General features: G+C 40.3%; 1 long non-coding RNA gene across 1 annotated transcript; it reads left to right on the plus strand.

Annotated features, from left to right (window-relative positions):
- Nucleotides 1,532-4,009, plus strand: LOC108636211. Its single transcript, XR_001918173.1, has 2 exons — nucleotides 1,532-1,616; nucleotides 2,535-4,009. It is a non-coding gene; the product is annotated as an uncharacterized LOC108636211 (long non-coding RNA).

Raw genomic sequence — 12,605 nt, forward strand, 5'->3', positions numbered from 1 at the left:
CAAGACTTATTGTAGCATTATTTGTAATAGCCAAGGTATGGAAGCAACTGGAGTGCCCACTGATTGACAAATGGATAAAGATGTGGTGTGTATATATAATATACATATGTGTGTGTGTGTATATATATATACCTGGGGTCTCTGGTGGCTCAGAGGTTAAACCATCTGCCAGGAATGTGGGAGACCCGGGTTCGATCCCTGGGTTGGGTAGATCCCCTGGAGAAGGAAATGGCAACCCACTCCAGAACTGTTGCCTGGAGAATCCCATGGAGGGAGGAGTCTGGTAGGCTACAGTCTATGGGGTCGCAAAGAGTCGGACATGACTGATCGACAAATGGATAAAGATGTGGTGTGTATATATACTATAGGTGTGTGTGTATATATATATATTACATATATATATACATACATATATATATACACACACATATACATACACCTCTTCCTACAACACAAGAGAAGACTCTACACATAGACATCACCAGATGGTCATCACTGAAATCAGATTGATTATATTCTTTGCAGCCAAAGATGGAGAAGCCCTAAACAGTCAACAAAAACAAGACCAGAAGCTGACTGTGGCTAAGATCATGAACTCCTTATTGCCAAATTCAGACTCAAATTGAAGAAAGTAGGGAAAACCACTAGACCATTCAGGTATAACCTAAATCAAATCCCTTATGATTATACAGTGGAAGTGAGAAATAGGTTTAAGTGCCTGGATCTGATAGATAGAGTGCCTGATGAACTATGGAATGAGGTTTGTAGCATTGTACAGGAGGCAGGGATCAAGACCATCCCCATGGAAAAAAAATGCAAAAAAGCAAAATGGCTGTCTGGGGAGGCCTTACAAATAGCTGTGAAAAGAAGAGAGGAGAAAAGCAAAGATATAAGCATCTGAATGCAGAGTTCCAAAGAATAGCAAGAAGAGATAAGAAAGCCTTCCTCAGTGATCAGTGGAAGGAAATAGAGGAAAACAACAGAATGGGAAAGACTAGAGATCTCTTCAAGAAAATTAGAGATACCAAGGGAACATTTCATGCAAAGATGGGCTTGATAAAGGACAAAAATGGTATGGACCTAACAGAAGCAGAAGATATTAAGAAGAGGTGGCAAGAATACATGGAAGAACTGTACAAAAAAGATCTTCATGTGTAGGGAATAAGGTATAAAGAAGGTTGAGAAGTGCTTGCAAATGAGACTCTCAACCAGGGCTGAACATTCTTGCAAATGAGATGTTCAGCTAAGAATCCTGTTTGTTCCCATGGGAAAAGAACATTTCTTGCACACAAGGATGTTTCTCTGATTCCTCAAAAGGAACAGACCCTGGGACAAAACGGATTCTAAGTTGATAAGAAAGTTCCCCAAAACAAAGTCTTAGCTGCAGTAAATAAGTCAAGGTAAAGGTTATCTTGCCCTGCACCTGCGCACTGTATAGTCTCTGAATCGTAGTGCTTGGCAGCTTGCCCTGTAGGTTGTTGTGCAAGGGATATAAAATAAAGCAGCTGTAAGAAGCAAGTGTTAAAATATAAAGATTTAAACCACTCTGCAGTGTTGGTGTTTCATTCCGTCGCCAGCATCTGGCGCCCAACGTGGGGCACGACGGAACCGAAAGGGTAAGCACCCCGGAGCAAAAGGCTAAAAGGGGGACTTTCAAAAAAAAGAGAAAAATTAAAAATCCAAAAGGGAGAGCACCCTGGAGTGAAACGCTGAAAGGGGGACTTTCGAAAAAAAGAAAAATAAGAAAAAAAGAACAGAAAAAAAAGAAAAAAAGAAAAAAAAACTATGGGAAATTCCCTGTCTTTAAAGTCACAATATATGGAGCTGGTTAAGGGGCTCCTGCATTCTATAAGAATTAAAACGTCTACTCGCCGCTTGAGTGAGTTATTCTGTCTTATAGAGCAGCATTGTTATTGGTTTCAATATCAAACAGAAGTAGAGCTGAATTTGAAGGAATGGAAAGTAGTGCAGAAAGAGTTAAAAAGGCAACATCAAAAAGGAAATGTGATTCCTTTAAGGCTGTGGACTCTATGTAGCGCTATAATGCAGGCTTTAAAATTAATGGCTGCTGATAGTGAGGCCGCCTCATGTTACCTTGAGGAGGGGGCTTCACCTCGGCCTCCGCCCAAACCTCCGGATGATAATAAAGATTCATCCACTGAGTCAGATAGAGATATGAGTTCTGGGGAGGATTCAAATTCTGTAGAAGCAATGACTGCTGTCTTTTAAAAGGTTTTATTAAATAGAAAACAAACTTCCAAGGCTGTTAACCCTTCTGCACCACCTTACGCATCCCTATTTCTGGTAGCTGCCGACAAGGCTGAGGTAAGAAAAGAGAGTCAATAGTTTTGGAAGTATGGGAAAAAGTATATTTTGGGAAATGCTTATTAATGACTCTCGTCCTTTAATGTCACTGATTATTGAAGGTAAACAGTTTAAAAGATTAGTGGATACAGGAGCAGATGTTTCGGTTATTTCTCTCCAGCAGTGGCCTAATGACTGGAAAAAAGAAAAAATTCCTCTTGTTTTAACAGGCTTAAGATCAATAGCAGATGTGTGGAGAAGCGCTCAACCTTTGTCATGCCAATTGTCTAATGGAAAAAAAGTATTTATTTCTTTTTACATTGTTAATGTACCTATTAATATCTGGGGAAGAGATCTTTTATTTTCTTTAGAAACAACGCTCACCATCTCGTCGGAAAACTTGTAGCCACTGCTCAAATTCCTCGAGCTCTCCCATTGAAATGGTTAACTGATGTCCCTAAATGGGTTGAGCAGTGGCCGCTTCCAAAAGTGAAGCTCGAGGCTTTAGAACAATTAGTAAAAGAACAGCTTCAATCTGGCCATATTGAACCTTCTACGTCTCCTTGGAATTCTCCTGTTTCGGTCATTAAGAAAAAATCTGGTAAATGGAAAATGTTGACTGATTTAAGGGAAGTTAACAAATGTATAAAACCTATGGGAGCTTTGCAATTAGGTCTCCCTTCTCCTGCTTTGATTCCACAGGATTGGTCTTTGATGGTTTTAGATTTGAAAGATTGTTTTTTTAATATTCCTTTGCAAATAAAAGATTAAAATAAATTTGTTTTTACTATTCCAGTGTATAATCATGGGCAGTGTCAGGTGACCTTACTATATGGATGGAAAACTTTACTTTAAATATTAATGATCCTAAAGGGCCATTTCAAGTTCATTTCATATTAATAAATCTTACTCTGCTATAGCATGTGTAAAATTTCCTTATTCTTTACTGTATGGGCAATAGATTTAAAATGAAATTTTGGGAGTTATATCATGTTCGGATTGTAACTTGACTCAATGTATAAACCGTTCCTGGTGGGAAAATGTTGAAAACAAGATGGTCCATTCCAGTAATCACTCTTCGGTCACTGTGAAAGCACGGGCTGACTCTGGTTGCCTGCGAATCTCACTCGGCCGTGGTCGGGCTCTTTTGCTGTCGCTCCTCTTGTGAACGCTGTGCAAACTCTTCTCCATCGATCTCGAAGAATGCTTGGCATTGTCATCGCATCAATTCTCGCCGTGGCTTCAGTAACAGCAACAGCAACTGTAGCAGGTCTTGCTTTGCGTCAAGGCATACAGACTGCTGATTTTGTCAGAAAATGGCATAAAGATGCTCATTTATTGTGGCAACAACAGCATGATTTGGACGCTCAATTGGCTACTGATGTATTGAATTTACAACACACTGTTTCCTGGTTAGGAGATCAAGTGACTGTGTTAGCTACAAAGAGTGTGTTAAAATGTGATTGGAACTCATCTCACCTATGTGTAACTCCTGTTCCCTTTAATATGAGTGAGGGTTGGGAAAAGGTAAAAAGGTCTTTAGTGGGACACCAAAATTTAACTGCTGAAATTATGAAATTGAAACAAACTATATTGTCAACTTTTAGTAAGACGCTGCCTGGTATTCTTGGTTCTGATATACTGAAGAGTCTTCAAAAAGGATTAGATAACCTTAATCCTTTAGGGCATGTATCTACATTGTTAACAACATCCTTTGTAAATACTTTGTTAATTGTTGCTTTATGTTTTATTGCTTTTATAGTCTACCAGCTGCGCTGGCAAAAAGGAAAACAATTAAAAAAAAAAGCTTTGCATATTCAAGCGTTTATTCAGCATCTACAAGAAAAGAAAGGGGGAGATGTAGGGAACAAGGTATAAAGAAGGTAGAGAAGTGCTTGCAAAGGAGACTCTCAACCAGGGCTGAACATTCTTGCAAACGAGATGTTCAGCTAAGAATCCTGTTTGTTCCCATGGGAAAAGAACATTTCTTGCACACAAGGATGTTTCTCTGATTCCTCAAAAGGAACAGACCCTGGGACAAAACAGATTCTACGTTGATAAGAAAGTTCCCCAAAACAAAGTCTTAGCCGCAGTAAATAAGTCAAGGTAAAGGTTATCTTGCCCTGCGCCTGCGCACTGTATAGTCTCTAAATCATAGTGCTTGGCAGCTTGCCCTGTAGGTTGTTATGCAAGAGATATAAAATAAAGCAGCTGTAAAAAGCAAGTGTTAAAATATAAAGATTTAAACCACTCTGCAGTGTTAGTGTTTCATTCTGTCGCCAGCATTCATGACCCAGATAATCGTGATGATGTGATCACTAATCTAGAGCCAGACATCTTGGAATGTGAAGTCAAGTGGGCCTTAGAAAGCATCACTACGAACAAAGCTAGTGGAGGTGATGGAATTCCAGTTGAGCTGTTTCAAATCCTGAAAGATGGTGCTGTGAAAGTGCTGCACTCAATATGCCAGCAAATTTGGGAAACTCAGCAGTGGCCACAGGACTGGAAAAGGTCAGTTGTCATTCCCATCCCAAAGAAAGGCAATGCCAAAGAATGCTCAAACTACCACATAATTGCACTCATCTCCTATGCTAGTAACGTAATGCTCAAAATTCTCCAAGCCAGCCTTCAGCAATACATGAACCGTGAACTCCCTGATGTTCAAGCTGGTTTTAGAAAAGGCAGAGGAACCAGATCAAATTGCCAACATCCACTGGATCATGGAAAAAGCAAGAGAGTTCCAGAAAAACATCTATTTCTGCTTTGTTGACTATGCCAAAGCCTTTGACTGTGTGGATCCCAATAAACTGTGGAAAATTCTTCAAGAGATGGGAATACCAGACCACCTGACCTGCCTCTTGAGAAATCTGTATGCAGGTCAGGAAGCAACAGTTAGAACTGGACATGGAACAACAGACTGGTTCCAATTAGGAAAAGGAGTGTATCAAGGCTGTATATTGTCACCCTGCTTATTTAACTTATATACAGAGTACATCATGAGAAACACTGGTCTGGAAGAAACACAAGCTGGAATCAAGATTGCTGGGAGAAATATCAACAACCTCAGATATGCTGATAACACCACCCTTATGGCAGAAAGTAAAGAGGAGCTAAAAAGCCCCTTGATGAAAGTGAGAGAGGAAAGTGAAAAAGTTGTCTTAAAGCTCAACATTCAGAAAACGAAGATCATGGCATCCGGTCCCATCACTTCATGGCAAATAGATGGGGAAACAGTGGAAACAGTGTCAGAGTTTATTTTGGGGGGCTCCAAAATCACTGCAGATGGTGACTGTAGCCATGAAATTAAAATATGCTTACTCCTTGAAAGAGAAGTTATGACCAACCTAGATAGTATATTCAAGAGCAGAGACATTACTTTGCTGACTAAGGTCTGTGTAGTCAAGGCTATGGTTTTTCCTGTGGTCATGTATGGATGTGAGAGTTGGACTGTGAAGAAGGCTGAGTGCCAAAGAATTGACACTTACTTGCTATAATTTGTAGCAATAAGAAAATCACACAAAAAAAGAAAAGAGATCATTGCAATTTCAGACATAAGCTGGTAAAATTTTAGCATATTTCTTTTCAATCCCTTAAAATAATTTTTATACAGTAGAGATCATGTCATATAAACAGTTTCTCATTTTAGGGTTGTTTTTTTTTTTTTTTGCCAGTGAAAGCCACCGTATATTGAATTACTGTTTGCTTGTTCTAAAATGTTTTCTCATGTTTTCAAAATGCTTTATCATTTTAAATAGCTGCTTTATATTTCATCATTTGAGTATATCCAAATAATCAGCAACTACCTTAATCAAAACAATCATTTCCATTGTTTTGACTATTATAATTTATATTGTTTATAATTTTGACTTGCCTGGTTTCCTTAAGTAAGAATTACTGGAGGAAGGATAGAGACATGGTTAGAGTGAAACTGATTTCTAAGTAACTCTACAGAAAGTTTGAATGATTTGGCACAACTCCTAGAACTGTAAAACAGTATTTATGTCACCATTTTTCCTACTCTCATTAGCATTGACTGTAGTCATTAAAAACAAAGTGATTGTCAGAAAAAGCTAGCTATTTCTTTTTATTAGTATTTTTTAATATTAAGAATGTTGAAATTTTTATGTTTATGTGAGTCATACATATTTTCTTCTTTTTGTGAAATGTTTGGTCCTATATTTTATGTAAGTATCCACTGGCATCTTGATATTTTTTTACTATCATTTGACCTATTTGTGCATGAAATGAGTGACTGGTTGTCTACTAACTCGTCATAAATGATTTTTCCTTCTTGATTTTTGACCTTTAATTTTTTGTGAATCTATATGTGCATATATACATGCATAACACACATATTAAAATTTTGATTCATAAAAATATGTTTTCCTTTATTATTTAGTCCATTTCCGTGGTTTGAGAATCCTCTCCACTGTTGATGTTGCTCAGTCGCTCAGTCTTGTCTGGCTCTTTGCGACCATGTGAACGGCAGTGCACCAGGCCCTGTCCTTCACTTTCCCTCCATATAGAAACCAAATAGATATTTGTTACCTTCTTTCTAGATTTTTATAGTTTGATTTTTATATAGTTAACTCTTCAATCTATCTCAAATTATTTTGTGTAATATAAATTTATAGAATCTAAACGAATTGGCTCAGCATGAACTCTTGATGAATTTTTCTTTCATTTATACTTAAATTAGCACCTTTACTATATAAGTTCTCAACTTACAAGTTTTCTTTTGGAAACATAAATTTATCTTACTGTCTATTCTTGCACTGACTCTTCAGTGAATAACTTTTTGATATTTTTAAATATCTGGTGGTACTAGAGCCCTTCATAATTTTATTGGCATTTCATTTACAAGTTTACTGCATTAGTAACTGTAAGACATTCTGAGCAGAGTAAACTATGCCTTCAAGAAACTTAGAAATCAATCAAGGAGATAATACATGTTTTACAACACAAAGAAAAGGGGAAAATGCCACAAGAGAAGTTCAAATAAAAAAATAAAATTATATACTTTATGGAAAACTTCTCCTATTTCAGAAGTGATACACACTCAAGGCAAAAACTTGGAAAACTCAGATAAGTGTAAAGGAGGGAAAACTTCAAGTCTAGCACCCAGCTATCAGCATTTTTAAGATTTTTATTAACAGATTAACTAAAGCATTTTTAACAAATTTTCATTGGAGAATAATTGCTTTACAATATTGTGCTGGTTTCTGTCAAACATAAACATGAATCAGCTACAAGTATACATATGTCCCCTCCCTCTTGATCTCTCTCCATCTCCCACCCCATCTCACACCAGTCAGAATGGCCATCATTAAGAAATCAACAAACAATAAATACTGTTGAGGATGTGGAGAAAATAAAGCATTGTTTTTAAGAGTATGATACTGGAAGGAACATAACGTCTAATACTAGGAAACTGACTAAATAAATAAATAAAAACAGCGTAATTATTTCCTTGGAATGAATTTCTTTGTTAAATGATAGGCACATTTTTAAGGCATTTAGCACAACACTGTCAAACTATCACCCAATAAGTTTCCATCAGTTTACTTTCCTAACAGTGGTGCATGAATTTCTATCGGTAGGAAAACATTGAGTGTTATCCACAGAAATCTTTGATAAGCTGTTTGGAGAAAGTGTCTTAATTTTGTTTCAAAGTGCACTTTTTGGATAACTAATAAAGATGGTTCTGTGAGAGCCGGGCCGGCGCACTAAGCCCAGGCGGCTGCGAAAGAGCCGGGCCGGCGCACTAAGCGCGGCCGACAGGAGCTACCCCACGTCCGAGGTCAGGGGTAGCGGCCTAGAGTGCCAGTCTGCCATGGTGCAGGAATGGCGGAGAGGAGCTACCCTGCGTCCGAGGTCAGTGGCGGCCAGGAGGATCTACCCCGGGCCCAAGGCCAGGGCCGGTGACCCTGAGGAGCCACCCTGAGCCCGAGGCCAGGGGCTGCACTGGGAGGAGCCACCTCATGCCGGAGGCCAGGGGTAGTGACCCTGAGGAGCCACCCCAAGCCCGAGGTCAAGGGTGGCAGCTGGGAGGAGCCACCCACTCCCGAGCCCAGGGCCAGTGGCCGGGAGGAGCAACCCGAGGAGTGGTGGCTGCGTAGGTGCAGGAGGGCCAAGAGTAGCTATCCCACATTGAAGGCCAGGAACCGTGGAGGTAGGGAGATACCCCTCATCCAAGGTAAGGAGCACCGGTTGTGCTTTACTGAGGCAGCCGTGAAGAGATACCCCACACATAAGGTAAGAGAAACCCAAGTAAGATGGTAGGTGTTGCAAGAGGGTATCAGAGGGCAGACACACTGAAACCATACTCAGAGAAAACTAGTCAATCTAATCACACTAGGACCACAGCCTTATCTAACTCAGTGAAACCAAGCCATGCCTGTGGGGCAACCCAAGAAGGTTAGGTCATGGTGGAGAGGTCTGACAAAACCTGGTCTACTGGAGAAGGGAATGGCAAACCACTTCAGTATTCTTGCCTTGAGAACCCCATGAACAGTATGAAAAGGCAAAATGATAGGATGCCAAAAGAGAAACTCCCCAGGTCATTAGGTGCCCAATATGCTACTGGAAATCAGTGGAGAAATAACTTTAGAAAGAATGAAGGGATGAAGCCAAAGCAAAAACAAGACCCAGGAGTGCACGCGACTGGTGATACAAGCAAGGTCTGATGCTGTAAAGAGTAATATTGCATAGGAACCTGAAATGTCAGGTCCATGAATCAAGGCAAATTGGAAATGGTTAAACAAAAGCTGGCAAGGGTGAACATCAACATTCTATGAATCAGGAAACTAAAATGGACTGAAATGGGTGAATTTAACTCAGATGACCATTACATCTACTACTGTGGGCAGGAATCCCTCAGAAAAAATGGAGTAGCCATCATGGTCAACAAAAGAGTCTGAAATGCAGTACTTGGATGCAATCTCAAAAACGACAGAAAGATCTCTATTCGTCTCCAGGGCAAACCATTCAATATCACAGTTATCCAAGTCTATGCCCCAACCAGTAATGCTGAAGAAGCTGAAGTTGAATGGTTTTATGAAGACCTTCAAGACCTGTTAGAACTAACACCCAAACAAGATGTCCTTTTCATTATACAGGACTGGAATGCTAAAGTAGGAAGTCAAGAAACACCTGGAGTAACAGGCAAATTTGGCTTTGGAATGTGGAATGAAGCAGGGCAAAGACTAATAGAGTTTTGCCAAGAAAATGCACTGGTCATAGCAAACACCCTCTTCCAAAAACACAAGAGAAGACTCTACACATGGACATCACCAGATGGTCAACACTGAAATCAGATTGATTATATTATATGCAGCCAAATATGGAGAAGCTCTATACAGCCAACAAAAACAAGACCAGAAGCAGACTGTGGCTCATCATGAGCTACTTATTGCCAAATTCAGTCTCAAATTGAAGAAAGTAGGGAAAACCGCTAGACCATCCAGTTATGACCTAAATCAAATCCCTTATGATTATACAGTGGAAGTGAGAAATAGGTTTAAGGGCCTGGATCTGATAGATAGAGCGCCTGATGAACTATGGAATGAGGTTCGTGACATTGTACAGGAGACAGTGAGCAAGACCATCCCCATGGAAAAGAAATGCAAAGAAGCAAAATGGCTGTCTGGGGAGGGCTTACAAATAGCTGTGAAAAGAAGAGAGGAGAAAAGCAAAGGAGAAAAGGAAAGATATAAGCATCTGAATGCAGAGTTCCAAAGAATAGCAAGAAGAGATAAGAAAGCCTTCTTCACCAATCAATGCAAAGAAATAGAGGAAAACAACAGAATGGGAAAGACTAGAGGTCTCTTCAAGAAAATTAGAGATACCAAGGGAACATTTTGTGCAAAGATGGGCTTGATAAAGGACAGAAATGGTATGGACCTAACAGAAGCAGAAGATATTAAGAAGAGGTGGCAAGAATACAGAGAAGAACTGTACAAAAAGATCTTCACAACCCAGAAAATCATGATGATTAGATCACTAATCTAGAGCCAAATATCTTGGAATGTGAAGTCAAGTGGGCCTTAGAAAGCATCACTACGAACAAAGATAGTGGAGGTGATGGAATTCCAGTAGAGCTCTTTCAAATCCTGAAAGATGATGCTGTGAAAGTGCTGCACTCAATATGCCAGCAAATTTGGGAAACTCAGCAGTGGCCACAGGACTGGAAAAGGTCAGTTTTCTTTCCCATCCCAAACAAAGGCAATGCCAAAAATGCTCAAACTACTGCACAATTTCACTCATCTCACATGCTAGCAAAGTAATGCTCAAAATTCTCCAAGCCAGCCTTCAGCAATACATGAACCGTGAACTCCCTGATGTTCAAGCTGATTTTAAAAAGGCAGAAGAACCAGAGATCAAATGCGAACATCTGCTGGATCATGGAAAAAGCAAGAGAGTTCCAGAAAAACATGTACTTCTGCTTTATTGACTATGCCAAAGCCTTTGACTGTGTGGACCACAATAAACTGTGGAAAATTCTTCAAGAGATGGGAATACCAGACCACCTGACCTGCCTCTTGAGAAATCTGCATGCAGGTCAGGAAGCAACAGTTAGAACTGGACATGGAACAACAGACTGGTTCCAAATAGGAAAAGGAGTACATAGAGGCTGTATATTGTCACCCTGCTTATTCAACTTCTACGCAGAGTACATCATGAGAAATGCTGGATTGGAAGAAACACAAGCTGGAATCAAGATTGCTGGGAGAATATCAATAAGCTCAGATATGCAGATGACACCACCCTTATGGGAGAAAGTGAAGAGAAGCTAAAAAGCCTCTTGATGAAAGTGAAAGAGGAGAGTGAAAAAGTTGTCTTAAAGCTTAACATTCAGAAAACAAAGATCATGGCATCCGGTCCCATCACTTCATGGCAAATAGATGGGGAAACAGTGGAAACAGTGTCAGACTTTATTTTTTTGGCGCTCCAAAGTCACTGCAGATGGTGACTGCAGCCATGAAATTAAAAGATGCCTACTCCTTGGAAGAAAACTTATGACAACCTAGATAGCATATTGAAAAGCAGAGACATTACTTTGCCGACTAAGGTCCATCTAGTCAAGGCTATGGTTTTTCCTGTGGTCATGTATGGATGTGAGAGTTGGACTGTGAAGAAGGCTGAGCGCCGAAGAATTGATACTTTTGAACTGTGGTGTTGGAGAATACTCTTGCGAGTCCCTTGGACTACAAGGAGATCCAACCAGTCCATTCTGAAGGAGATTAACCCTGGGATTTCTTTGGAAGGAATGATGCTAAAGCTGAAACTCCAGTACTTTGGCCACCTCATGAGAAGAGTTTACTCATTGGAAGAGACTCTGATGCTGGGAGGGATTGGCGGCAGGAGGAGGAGCGGATGACCGAGGATGAGATGGCTGGATGGCATCACCGACTTGATGGACGTGAGTCTGAGTGAACTCCGGGAGTTGGTGATGGACAGGGAGGCCTGGCGTGCTGCGATTTATGGGGTCGCAAAGAGTCGGACATGACTGAGCGAGTGAACTGAACTGAATAAAGATGATATAGACCTGTTTGAAAATTAGCACATACCTTTCCCATGGTGTCCATGGTGAGTCTTCTGTTTTCCTCCGTGTCATATAATGTCCCAAAGAATATCACCTCTTTTAATCTGCTCCTGGGGAAACCGGACTATTTATGTGCTAAGAGTAATTAAAAATAATAACATGCTGGAACAACCATGAAGAGATACCCCACGCCCAAGGTAAGAGAAACCCAAGTAATATGGTAGGTGTAGCAAGAGGGCATCAGAGGGCATACACACTGAAACCATACTCACAGAAAACTAGTCAGTCTAATCACACTAGGACCACAGCCTTGTCTAACTCAATGAAACTAAGCCATGCCCGCAGGGCAATCCAAGATGAGCGGGTCATGGTGGAGAGGTCTGACAGAATGTGGTCCACTGGAGAAAGGAATGGCAAACCACTCCAGTATTCTTGCCTTGAGAACCCCATGAACAGTATGAAAAGGCAAAATGATAGGATACTGAAAGAGGAACTCCCCAGGTCAGTACATGTCCAATATGCTACTGGAGATCAGTGCAGAAATAACTCCAGAAAGAATGAAGGGATGGAGCCAAAGCAAAAACAATACCCAGCTCTGGATATGACTGGTGAAAGAAACAAGGTCTGATGCTGTAAAGAGCAATATTACATAGGAACCTGGAATGTCAGGTCCATGAATCAAGGCAAATTGAAGTGGTCAAACAAGAGATGGCAAGAGTGAACGTCGACATTCTAGGAATCAGGAAAAAAAAAATGG

The sequence above is a fragment of the Capra hircus genome, chromosome 6 (assembly GCF_001704415.2).
Source record: "Capra hircus breed San Clemente chromosome 6, ASM170441v1, whole genome shotgun sequence".
NCBI classification, from domain to species: domain Eukaryota; kingdom Metazoa; phylum Chordata; class Mammalia; order Artiodactyla; family Bovidae; genus Capra; species Capra hircus.